This window comes from Triticum urartu, chromosome 3 (assembly GCF_003073215.2).
Source record: "Triticum urartu cultivar G1812 chromosome 3, Tu2.1, whole genome shotgun sequence".
In the NCBI taxonomy this organism is placed as follows: Eukaryota; Viridiplantae; Streptophyta; class Magnoliopsida; order Poales; family Poaceae; genus Triticum; species Triticum urartu.
This window is the reverse complement of record NC_053024.1, coordinates 554,511,566-554,521,506: the sequence shown is the minus strand read 5'-3', so window position 1 is coordinate 554,521,506 and position 9,941 is coordinate 554,511,566. Positions and strand designations below refer to the sequence as shown.

The window sequence follows — 9,941 nt, the reverse complement described above, 5'->3', positions numbered from 1 at the left end:
CATGCTACCTATGCTCTATGTATGTCTCATTTAATCATGATGACTATGCTACTGTCTTGCTATGCATGCACCTGACTACTTATTCCACTACTTGTAGTTCGTCACTTAGCAAATTCCCCAAGTTGTATTTCCTCAGTGACGAATTTGTAAAAATCACCTATTCACCCCCTCTGGTCGATATAATGCACTTTCAATTGGTATCAGAGCAAGGCACTCCCTTGTTCCATGTGATTTTGGTTTAACCACCTGGAGTTTTAGATATGTCAACTACAGGCATGCTCAAGGTCTTGTCTAGGTGTCCTACATTCGATGGGACGGACTACCCCTACTGGAAGAACAAGATGCGCATGCATCGTGAGGCAATTGACAACAATCTCTAGTATGTTATGGAAAATGGCATTCCCTCCATCACTCCTTCCGTGAACGCTGAAGATGTGAAGAGATTCAAGCAACTCGACTCTCAAGCAAAGAATATCATATGTGGCCATTTGAGCAAAGGATAGTACGGGAGAGTGAGTGCTTTGGAGTCGGCAAAGCTTATCTGGGATAGGTTGTCCTAGGTCAACGAAGGAATCTCAACCCAAGATGATTCTAGTGTTGACGTTCTTCGCAATCTCTTCAACCGGCTCAACAGACTCGACAACGAAAATGTTCAACAAACCTTCGATCGCCTCACTGACATCTCAAATGAGCTTCAAGCATTGGGTTCCACTAACATCACCGACCATGAGGTGGTGAAGAAATTGCTGAGATCACTTGATTCCTCATTCGATACACTAGAACTGATGATTCAAGAACGTGGAGACTACAAGTCGCTAGATCCTGCTGATATCCTCGAGGGACTGAATACTCTTGAGTTCCAACAAGTTGAGAAAATGGACCTCTATGGGCCAAGCTATGGAAGATCACGTGCACTGAAGGCTAAAGCAATTTCCTCGTCTGAAGGGGAAGATTCTGACAGCAGCCTTGGTGATCCCGAGGAACTAGGCCAGGAGCTAGCAATGCTCGTGAGGAATTTCAGAAGTTCTCAAGGCGTGGTCATTTTCGAAAATATTCGAGAGGTGATGACACGAGATTAAATTCCTCATCCCGCGATAGCTAGAAGAGGACTTGCCACAATTGAAAGAAGTCTGGTGACTTCATTGCTGATTGTCCTTTGTGGGAGAAGGGATCAAAGAATAATAAGTACAAGGATGACAGTTCAGATGACTCGAAGAAAAAGAAGAAATCTTCAAATTCCTCTTCATCAAAATCCTCAAAGTCTTCATCTCATAAGAAGAGAAGTTCCAGAAAGGCTCGGGCATTTATGTGCAAGGAAATGCACTCTGAAGCTGACTCTGAGGAAAATGAGGAAGAGGAGCAAACCGAGGAGTTGGACTCTGGTGTGGCGAGCCTAGCGCTCGCTACTGCTTTCATCATCAAATCCATCTTCAACATTGAGTAACATGGCAACTCCAATTCTGCTACTGATTGTGATGATGACTTTGCTCCCACCTATTGCTTCATGGCAAAAGGTGCCAAGGTACTCAAATATCCCTCCTCTGAATCGAGTGAAGATGAATCTGATGAAAACCTTCAACCTAGCTATTCCAAGCTTTCTAATATTTCCATGAAACAACAAAAAGGTGTGTAGAGGGTTCAGAATTTGCTAGACAAAAGCGACGACCTATTGGGTGAGGAAATGAATCGAACTTAAACCTAGACTCCTAATGTTCAATGACTATAGTCTAAGTTTGATAACCTTCAAGGTTATCATGGAACACTCTTAGCTGATCATGAGAAGCTTTGTTATGAATTTCTTCAAAGAAAGCAAGATCTTGAGAAACTAAGGGTGAGTCATGATGAGCTCTAGAAGGAAAATTATTCCTTGCTTACTCAACAGACCAGTTCCGCTTAGGATGAATTCATTCCACCATGTTTCAAATGCATTAAATGTGAATCTGCTAATTCTTGACCTGAAAGTTCAAATGCTTCTATTGCTCCAAATTCCTCGACGCTTTCTGTGGTCACAAAGTCCTCGTCTAAGGATACCACAAGTACCACTGCCAATAATGCAGGGTTGAAGGAATGGTATGCGACAGGCATGTACAAAAGCCTCAAAGGGCATCAGGCTCTTTGTAATGTGCTCAAAAAGCTGATCTTGAACAGGAACCCTCGAAAAGAGGGTATTGCCTTTGAAAGGAAACTCCATGCTGATGGGACCTCCTGGAAACCTGAGCAATATCCCAAAACCTCATGGGTTGCTGTGAAAGGACCTACCCTACATCCATCTACTTTATCTGGTTTTACATGTGAATCTTCATAGTCATATGATGAGTCATTTGACTCCAACTATAAGCTGTTCAAAAATCAGAATGGTGAAGTATTTGCTAGATATGTTGGAACTAACTGCAGGAACGTTTCCCCTATGAAGAAAATTTGGGTTCCCAAAAGGTGCGTTGAAAGTCTTCAGGTGAATGTTCTCATGACTACACCCGTGAAGAACGGAACCCCAGATGAAATTCTTCATATGGACCAAAGTCCTCATATGGATCCAAGTCCTCGTATGATCATCATCGTGTAATGCATTTGTTTCATAGGGAAAGTCTAAGAGTCATGAATATGTGCACTATTCTTCAAATCATTATGTTCATAAGTCCTCGAAGAATTTCGCTGCTTATTCATATGCATACTCTAACCCCTCCTCTGCGAAATGAAGTGCACTGGCTTCAATGCCACCTTTCTCTTATGGAGCTCGCAGAATGATGAACTCTTTGCCACCCCTCCAGATGTGGGTTGTGAAGAAAAAGAACTAATCTCTTATGCGCGGTCAGGTCTCCAGACAAACTTGAACGTCTGAAGAATTTGCTGGAGACCTAAATGTGCTTGAAAGGAGGCAAGCTAATCATGAAGAAATTAATTGCTCATTTCTCACATCCTTATACTGCTATATCTACTACACTACTTTATGAAATTCTATCTGATGAATTTGATATCATATTTTTCACTATGAAATATATGAGTTTGTAAGATGCACTAATTCATCTGCAGGATGAATCTATCAAAGCTATTGAGTGGGCCCTCGGTGGTGGATGTACAAATCACATGACTGGTGACAATAGCTTATTGATGGATTCTCCTTTATCTCCATCTCATCTATGGCATATCACCTACGCTGGCAAAGGAAAAAAGCAAGGTATTTGGTTTAGGTAGCGTTGCAATATCAAAGGATCGACACATAGACAGAGTCATGCTTGTCGAGTCCCTCGGATTCAACCTCATATATGTCTCAATGCTTTGTGATCTTGATATGGTTGTCATCTTTGGAAAATCTCATTGCATGGTACTCATGGAATCTGACAAATCCAAAGTCTTCGAAGGCTTTAGGAGAGGAGACTTGTCTATTGTTGATTTGTCTATAGGAGCACAACCTGCCACATGTCTACTTGCAAAAGCTTCAGAAGGCTGGCTATGGCATCGTCAACTCTGTCATGCTGGCATGAGGAACTTGTGCATGCTTTTGAAGAAGAAGCACTAATTGCTATTGAAGTTGTCAGATTCCTCAAAGACCGCCTTCTCGAAGACTATCATGAACAGATCCAAGCACCCCTCGAAGACTTGTGAGGCCGGGAAGGTGAACAGATCCAAGCACCCCTCGAAGACTATCATGACTACCACTCGTCCTTTTGAATAGCTTCACATGGATCTCTTTGGACCTACTCATTATGCCACACTAACAAATGCATCATCTCTATATGGCTTTGTTATTGTTGATGATTATTCTTGTTACACCTGGGTCCATATCATTATGTACAAAACTAAAGTGCAGGAAGTCTTCAAACGATTTTCCTCAAGGGCCTCGATGAATTTTGATTGGATGATAAAGCATGTCGGGAGTGACAATGGGACCGAGTTCAAGAACACTGGTCTTGATGAACTTGGTATTACTCATGAGTTATCTGCCCCTATACACTCCCCAGCAGAATGGCGTTGTGGAGCGCAAGAATAGGACTCTTGTGGAGAGTGCTCGCACTATGCTTGATGAATACAAGACACCTTGTCGCTTTTGGCCTGAGGCTATTGATACTGCGTGCCACGTCATCAACATGGTATATCTTCACAAATTCTTCAAGAAGACCTCATATGAACTCCTCACTGACAAGAAACTCAATGTGAGTGATTACAAAGTCTTCGGTGCTAAATTTTGGATTAGAGATCCTTGTCACAATTCTAAATTTTCTCCGAAAGCACATGGGGGTTTTATGCTTGATTATGGAAAGGACTCGTACACCTACAAAGTCTTCAACACCTATCACCACAACGTTGTTGAAACTGTAGATGTGCGGTTCAATGAAACTAATGACTCGCAAAGTGAGCAACTACCTCCTACGCAAGATGAAATGTCACCTCAGGAATCCATCAAGTTCAAGGCCACTGAGGAAGTCATACCCACTGAAGAACCTGCTAAAGAAGTTATTCCAGATCATGACGACAATCATACGGGTGCTCCTGAGGAAAATGGCCCCAAAGAAAATGCTCTGCCCAATCAAAGTCATCAACCTGCCCATCCTCGCGTGACAAATGAAGTGCAGATTGACAAAATCCTCTATGACATCAATGCACCAGGTCCTCTCACACGCTCAAAAGCTTCACATTTGTCTAAATTTTTTGGGCACTTCGCTTTTGTCTCTATCAAAGAACACACCAAAGTTGATGAGGCATTTCTGGAGCCTTAGTGGATTCAAGCTATGCAAGAGTAACTGCATCAATTCAAGATCAACAATGTGTGGGAACTCATAAAGCAACTAGATCCTCACAAGCACAACATCATAGGTTCTAAATGGATCTACCGCAACAAGCAAGACAAAAATGGCCTAGTCATGAGGAATAAGGCTCGTCTTGTAGCTCAAGGCTACACATAGGTTGAAGGAATTGACTTCAATGAAACTTTCACAACTGTTGCTAGACTTGAAGCTATTTTCATATTGCTTGCATATGCTAACCATCATAATATCATCTTATATCAAATGGATGTGAAAAGTGCATTCCTCCATGGTATGCTTGAGGAAGAAGTATATGTTTCTGAACCTCCAGATTATGAAGATCCTAAGCATCCAGACAAAGTCTTTAGACTCAACAAGGACCTCTATGGCCTCAAGAATGCCCCTTGGGCATGGTATGCCACACTGAAGGAATTTCTCATGAAGAAAGGCTTCAAACCCGGTTCACTTGACCCAACTCTTTTCACAAAAACATATGATGGAGAATTATTCGTGTGCCAAATATATGTAGACCATATTATCTTTGGCTGCACTAACCAACGCTACAGTGACGAGTTTTCCGACATGATGAGTGAAGAATATCAAATGCCTATGATGGGAGAACTGAAATTCTTCTTATGTCTTCAAATTCGTCAACAATGTAGTGGCAGCTTCACATCTGAAGAGAAATACCTCAAGGATGTGCTGAGGAAATTCGGCATGCAAGATTGCAAAGCCATCAAAATCCCTATACCCATAAATGGCCATCTATGCATCGATGAAAATGGTAAAGACTTTGATCAAAAGGTATACCACTCCATGATTGGCTCTTTATTGTATCTATGTGCATCTAGGCCAGATATTATGCTTAGTTTTTGCATGTGTGCCTGTTTTCAAGCTACACCGAAGAAATCATACCATAAGGCTATAAAACATATTCTTCGATATCTATCTCACACTCCAACACTTGGATTATGGTATCCCAAGGGCTCGGCTTTGGATCTCATTGGATATTTTGACTCTGACTATGCTGGTGATCGAGTGGATTGCATGTCAACATCAGGCACATGACATTTCCTCGGACAATCCTTAGTATGTTGGTCCTCCAAGAAGTAGAATTGTGTACCACTATCTACTGCTGAAGTTGAGTATATTGCTGCTGGTTCTTCCTGTGCTCAATTGACGTCAATGAAGCAAACCCTCAAGGACTATGTCATCAACATGAAGAACGTGCCTCTCTACTTCGACAATGAGAGTTCCACCAAGATTGCTCACAACCCAATTCAGCACTTGAAGACCAAGCACATCTAGATTCATCATAATATTCTTCGAGATCATGTGTTGAAGGGCGACATCTCCATTGACCACGTGTAGACTGAAGAATAGCTAGCAGATATCTTCACAAAGCCCTTGGATGAGAAGAGAGTTAGCAAGTTGCGGTGTGAGCTAAATATCTTAGAATCTTTGAATGTTCTTTGAAAGGACACACATCCTAACACTTATGCAAACTAATGACTTAGATATCCAACACACAAAGTAACATTTTTCTTCAATCAATGAAGACTAACCCTCTAAGTGCGAAGAAGTTAATGAAGAATTTGATTCTCACAGACCTACGACAATTGTACGTGGTGTCTGAAATCATCATTCTTATATGGTGGGTCACGTCACCAACCAAAGTTGAAAATCTTCAAATTTGAGTTTTTCGTCATTTTCGAAATTTTCAAATTCCTCAAGTTTGCAATTTCCTCAACATTTCAACTAGTGTTCTTCATTGACTCTATATATATATATATATATATGATTGAGTTTTCATGTCCCCAACAACATTCACTTATTGCTAATTCTTCAAGTTGATTTTCATCTAAATGAATGTGATCGGATCGGTTCCCCCTGTATGCTAAACTCAACCCACTCCCTTCACAAATTCTTCATGTGCGTTCTATTTGAAACATGTTCAAAGTATTCACTGTGTCCTTGACAACTGAAGAATTTGCCAACAAAACTTTAAAAAAATTCCTATCCAATTTTTGGTTGTTGCTGCCCAAACTGTTCCGCTTCCCATGATGGATTAAACTACTCACAAACGATCCCCTGGGATATCCACCTCTCAGCACGTGGGTGACACATGTCGATAGGATAGCAAGGGCCAGGGCATGTTCGTCCAAATTCTTCGGGCGAGCAGTTTTTCACTATGGCTATAAATACCCCTTCCCTTCCTCATACTTCATTTACTCCACTCGATCTCAACTCTCCTCGATGTGCTCTCAGACCTAGTGCCACACCTACACTCCATCGTCGCTGGTGAGGAAGAGCTTCACTTCCTCAACCTCGTCATCATCATACTCGCGCCGACCACGGAAATCTTCACTCGCCGTCACCACAGCTGCCTCCACTCCACCGAATTAGGGTGTGGGAGATCTGGACTGATGAACTGCTCCATCTCCACTCCCAGTTTGGCATGTTCTTCGTCAATGGTAATTAAATTCTAATTTTACTGCCCTACTTTGATTCTTATCATTTTCACAAAATCCTCAAAAGGTGTTTATTCTTCAACTTCCCACTCCTTAAACACCAGAATGCTTCTTATCCTTGATATGTTTCTCTAAGCTATGATTTTCCTCAAGATTCCTCAATTGTGTGGATTTTCTAATCTGTACAACTCTAGAACCAGAGTCAAGAATGCTTAGTGAAATTCCTCAAGACATCTATAGTCAAATTCATCAACTTGATACTTTTTGAAAAATTTCTAAGAACGCATATGACCTCTACAAATTCCTCGCACCTATACTCTGTTCACAGGTACAAAAAGTCTGCTAATGAATCACTAGGTTCTCATAACTCATTTGCCGCGTTCCTTGAAGAAAATTTGCATACTTTGTCAGAATCGTCAAGAGTTCAAAATCCTCAAGTGAGAAAAATGGCAGATGGGAAGAGACCATAGATGTGAGGAAAGAGGCAAGAGACAAACACTGTGATTGAAATCCCTGAGGATATATATGATGAATATTGCACACCCGATGAAGAAACACATGGGAAGGAAAACAAGAATCAGTGCAAAGTGTGCATATAGATGATTGGGAGAATATGGGAAAAGGAATGGAAGGAATACCGCTATGTTACTCCTAAGTACATGAAGAAATTCGCTGTTAACCCTCCATGTCCAAGACCACCTTTGGCTGCTAGCCAGCGAGCTGATCCCATCAGCATCAGGTGGGGTGAAGAATTACCAAAAGAATGGGCCAGGCGCCAAGCCAAGCTTCAGCAAGTTGCTGCAGAAGCAGTGAGAAAATTTAATGAAGATTCTCAAGCTGGTGCCACTGAGGCCTCTACTAGTAAAACTGCACCAAAGAACACCATCCTGAAGAAGCCTACTGTGAAGAAATCTTCAAGGTCAATGCCCTCACGGCCAAGTTCCTCAACATCAATGCCCTCAGGGCATATTCCTCAAGCAACTTCTTCGAGAGTACTGCCAATCCCCTCAGTGGCTGCCACAAAGTCAACTCCTGTGCATCTTGCAACATGTCAGCGGCTACTGATTTTTCTATTGACTTAGGGGCATCTTCAACTTCCTCAGCTCAACCACAATCTTCATGTGGTCCATCTCTGCTAAAAGTCAAGTCCACGGATGTACATGGAAAGAGGCCAAGTCCTCACAAGAAGCAAGTGGTGTTCCATATTCCATCTGATGATGATGATGATGAAGATGATGATGAAGCTGATGATCAAGAACTAACTGAAATCATCAAAGACAAAATGGAAAGGCTTGCAAGAGTCAAGGGCAGTGATGTGCCTCTTACGCTGGATCCGAAGAAGATCCTCAATTTCATTAACATATGGCACAAGGATCCCAACGATCCACTCCCTAACCTGAATCTGACTTCTGGTCAAATCCATATGCTCAATGCCTTCATAGGCAAAGAGAAATGGAAATTTTAGAAGGCCAGGCGCGTCAAGAAAGACCAATACAAGAGGAGAGATTTCTGAGGAACAACGTTCTTTCATTGGCTCCTGAAGAACTTGTCACTGTTCAGAAGGAAATTAGAGATCTCAGTAACGAATTTGACCAATATCATGCGGATTAGCTTGGTGCCAAGGTCAAATTTGTCAAGATATCCAACAACCTCAAGGCCGATGTTGCAACACCATCGCAACAACAAATTCCTTACGCTGAAGCTTTTATTTGGTCTGTTGAAGAAAATGAAATAACAGTTGATGAAAATCAGGGTGCTATAGAAATTCCAGCTCCTGAAGAAAATGCCAAGGCAACCACCAATGTTGTGCCTGAAGGAACTGAGAAGGCCAGGGTGATTGGATTAGTCATGCTTGAAGAAAATGCTCCAACCACATTTGCTCCTCCTGCAAAATCTTCAAAGGTGAATACGACCACACTTCTTTCTACATCAGAAGTGAAGGAAACAAAATTTGTGGAGAAGGAAGCTGTGAAGAAGAGGAAAGCAGCAACCTCTACAGAGTCCTCAACTCCCAAGAAAGTGAGGAATTTGACGAGCTCTTTCACAGAACCAATTAATGTTGTTCTGATCTCAATAGTACCATCAAAGGAGCTCATTCCATTTGGTGAAGAATATGTCATTCCAGACAATGACATTGATGAAGAAAATCCTTCTGTTGCTTCCCCGGAGTAGTTGGATGAAGAAATTTGAGTGGAAGTTGTGTAAACACCACTGGTATCATCGCCCGGGCCTCAGTTCACCGCCAAAGAGGCGGGCATTGAAGAAATTGAAGAAGATGTGGACATTGGCTCTACAACCATAGTGTTGAATGATGATTATTGGGAAAATCTTCACCCCAATTCTCTAATGACCACACCTCTACATCAAATTCCTTAGTCCCTTGTGCTGACTAAAGAAATATTAACAGGGTCTATAGGACGTCAAGCTTCACTCTAGTCCATACCTGAAGAAGTTCTAGCTACAACAGCTAAAGAAATAGAGACACAGATTGCTGAGGAAACCGCTGCTTCAATTCCTCACCCTGCTGCACCTAAACTTGTGAATCAAGAGGTTGTGACGGCTTCTACTGCAAATCTTTAGCCCAAGCCTCAAAATCCTCATACACAGAGGCAAAATTCAAGAATGTCGATTTCTTCCCTGAGCATCATTTCTTCGCTGATGCAAATCCATAAGACTCGGCAAGACTAAGGTGCAAGAGGTTTTTTAATACATGCGAGTTGAACTTATA

The 9,941-nt window shown here is 41.8% G+C and overlaps 1 pseudogene; it reads left to right on the top strand.

Moving 5' to 3' along the window:
• The first annotated feature begins 785 nt into the window (after positions 1 to 785).
• On the top strand, positions 786 to 9,385 carry LOC125546950 (annotated as a pseudogene).
• Positions 9,386 to 9,941: the final 556 nt, after the last annotated feature.